Source organism: Echinops telfairi, unplaced genomic scaffold (assembly GCF_000313985.2).
Source record: "Echinops telfairi isolate 266 unplaced genomic scaffold, ASM31398v2 ScPeMD7_7400;HRSCAF=8409, whole genome shotgun sequence".
Classification (NCBI taxonomy): domain Eukaryota; kingdom Metazoa; phylum Chordata; class Mammalia; order Afrosoricida; family Tenrecidae; genus Echinops; species Echinops telfairi.
Window position 1 is genome coordinate 3,591,044 of NW_022111300.1, and position 3,771 is coordinate 3,594,814.

Sequence of the window (3,771 nt, forward strand, 5' to 3'; positions counted from 1 at the left end):
ATGCACCTTTTCTTTACATAAAACTCTCTCTTATACGTGAGTCGCCGTGGATTTGTTTCTCCAAAGTACCTAGACTAATACAAGAATTGACCAAAGTAGTTTTCTGTGATTATTTTTGTTGATGTAGACATTTTTGTTTTGGGCTTATGATGACAAATCATTTTCAAGTTTATGTCTTTTCTTTAAATACAGAGCTAAGGCACAAATAGGTGTAGCCCAGACATTTCATCTCACACTTAAATGCTGCTGTGGGAATCCTGTAACTGACTTGACAGCTAGTAGGCGGGGTGGGAAGACTTTCTTTCGTGTCTTCTTTTATTTATTTATTTATTTATTTATTTGTTTGTTTGGGAAGACTTTCTTAGGTAGCACCATCATGAGGTCGGGGGTGGGGAGCATCCAGGAGGACAGGCTCTCACGCCTGTCTCCATTCACATTTACCTGGGACCACAGTGGGTGGAGGACTCCAGGTCACAGCTCTGGAACCCATCTGCCTGGACTGAAGATCAATAGTGAGAGAATCCGTTGGGGTGGGGGCAGGGAGAGGCAACTGCTTCTCTTGCCTCCAAGCCACTCAGTCAAGGGGAAGACTTTCACCTGCTTCTGCAGGAAGCCCAGCCCGCTGCCCTGTGGTACCTGGGGCTCTGCCTGAGGCTGGGAGAGGTGGCAGTAGGGTGGGACCCATACTACCAGACTAGTAGATACACCTGTCAGTTGATGGCTGCTGCTTCCCAGGAAGGCCACCAGGTGATCTGCCACACACAAGGCCTCCGCAGCAGGTTACAGTAACTTTTAAAACAGTTTTGTTGACCTATAATTCACATGTCATATAATTTAATAATTTAACCATATTATAAAAGGTGTGCAATCATCACCAAGTTTGTTTCAGAGCATTTTCTTATTTCTTGTACTCGTTGTTGTTAGCTCCCTATTTCCTCCCAATGTCCCCCACCCACCTTGTCTACAGTTTTGCTCAATAGATTTACCTACACTAGCTTTCATATACAGAAAGGCATATAAATAAAAACTGAAACAAACAAACAAAACCCAACAATAATGACAAATCGGAAAAACTAACTAGAAAAGAAAGCAGAAAATAATAAGATCTAGAACAAATTTTAAATGGGTCAAAGTGGATATAAAATGATAAGGTATTACATTTTAACCTAACTGCATCTGTAATAATCCACTTTGTAATTCACTCTAACAGAGAGCACAACAATTCGCATCCCTGGTCTGTGGTCAGAGGCTTAATTCACATGGGGACCCTGAAAAGAAAATTTGAGCTTCACTGTTAGCCATAGCCTTCTTTAAACTAGGTGCTCAGAATTTAAGCTCTCATACTGTTTCTGCTCCAGATTTGGATTTTATTATTTACAGTTCTTGGATCACACAGGCTTGTGTGCGCCTGTGTGAACTTAACTGACACCTAATTCAGATAGCTGCCTATTTTAAGACAAGCCTTTGAGATCACAGATGCTATTCTTTCTGGTAGCCAGGTACCGTCTTATCTGTTCACCACCCTTTGCAATAGCAACCAAATCTTCAGTGATCTCTTCATGAGTGCAATATCAAGTAGAACCATTTAATAAGAACTAATTGTTCTTAGATTAGAGCTACAATTACGTGTGATTTAAAAATTCATTCATAAAAGAGGAGCTGATACAAAGGGCTCAAATAGAAAGAAAATGTTTTGAAAATGATGGTGGCAACATATGTACAGATGTATTTGATACACTTGATGTATGGATTGTTATAAGAGCTGTAACAGCCCACAATAAAATGCTTTGTTAAAATAAATGAATATATAAAAGGAAACTAAGAAGAGTGAACGCTAAACGCAATGTGGCATTACAGATCAATTCCTAAAGCAGAAAAATAAAGACATCATTCAAAAACAGGTATCCAAATCAAGTCTGTAAGCTGGTTAATAAAATATAAATAAAATAAAAATTCATTCATCTGTTTGTGGTTTATATGTGCCCTTGATTCACTTCAGAGACATCATTATCACTTTACTGGAGAACATAATAAATCCTCTTCATGGATTTATTCTAGTGATAACATCATTAATTTAAAATGCTGTTGAGAAAAGGAAATTACCCATGTATAGGAGAGCTTTTTGAGCCCGAATGCATGGATTATTGACTTGCACAGATTAAAAATGTAAGTGACTGGACACTACTTACACAAACAATGAGGGCTGGTGATAGAGCACAACTTTCAGTAATTCTCATTCACAAAGCCATGCTGACTAGCCATATGGCTAGACTACCACATGGCATATAAAAGCAAAGAGCGCATGCAAATAGTAAATATGTGGTAGTTCTAAGGCACATTCATTGAGCACCCTCAAAGTGAGAGATCTGAACTACAGTCCAATGGCCTACAAATCCATAACCTTCGGAGAGCAGGTGCCTACGTTTCCAACTAGACCATTTCAGCCCTAAGTCCAAGGGAGTATTTCAGTTCCTTAAATCTGTTAAACATGAGTTTAAGGTAAGGTCTAATTCCTTTGACGAGGTACCCAAATTAGATTCTTCTGATATGACACAAGAAGGATTTTGTGCACCTCAAAAGGCCAGAGTCTACAATCTCAATTGTCTGTAGTACGCAGCCTGGATCACCAGGCCCATATGGTATCTCGACTTAAATACAAGAGCAAAAGATAAGACTTTCCTTCTCTCTTTTTGGTAACCAACTGCATGGTAAGTTTGGATGGCTTCTCCTGGACTTTACCTGGGAATAACCTTTTACACTTTTCATTTAAAAGATGGCAGCGATGGCACGTTTATACTGCTGTCAACAGTGTTAATATTTCCTGGGCTTCAGGAAGATCATATTCCCTACAGCTGGTGCAGCATGGCTTGGGACTCCTTTAAGACAGCCTCAGACTTCTCCAGCTTATTTTGTGCATCAATTTGTGTAACAATATAATTCATGTTGGTCTCCAATACCATTATACCCATAGCCATTTCTGAAAGAATATTATGAACTCTATGTACATGTAAACCTAAATCCAGTTCACAGATATTTTCAAAACATTTGTCTAATGTTTCCATAAACACTTGAGTTAGATGCTAAATGCCAAGTTCATTTTCTGAAGAATCCACGCAGAAGATTAAATATACAGCTGTTTAATATCTGTAAATTAGTTTGTTGCCAGAACCACCTCTTAATAATCTTCCTTCTAGGAAACGACAAATGTTTTCATTTCTCTTAGATACCAAATCGAATGTCTCCCTGATGATTTGTTGTTGTGTCTCTTCACTCTAGGGCTGGGAAGCTGTAGCATCCCATGATTGTTGAGGATGAGAATTGCTTTGATCAGGGCTTAGCGGGGCCAACCAGGCGGGTGCTAGGGGGCCATGGTTTGGTGGGCATGTGAACTTCCCCTGAGGATCTTACTTTTCCCAGCCGTCCCCTGCTTCAAATGCTCATATTGTCTCTACTTTCAATAAGCACGTTCTCCTTATTCTAAGAGCTATCTTAAATTACTTTAGATTCCTGCATAGAAATTTTTGTTTCCAAATGATTAATTTCTAATTGTATCTATATTATGTCCAGACAATGCCATTTATACTATTTTTATTGTTTGAATTTTAGTGAGATTGACTTTATTTTATTTATTTATTTTAAAAAAACATTTTATTAAGGGCTCATACAACTGTTACCGCAATCCATACACACATCAATTGTGTAAAGCGCATTTGTACATCATTCTCAAAACATTTTCTCTCCACTTAAACCCCCGACATTAGGTCCTCATTT

General features: G+C 38.6%; 1 pseudogene; it reads right to left on the reverse strand.

The window, feature by feature from the left end:
- Positions 1-2,846: 2,846 nt before the first annotated feature.
- LOC115871655 overlaps positions 2,847-3,771 on the reverse strand; it is a 3,395-nt pseudogene continuing 2,470 nt past the window's right edge.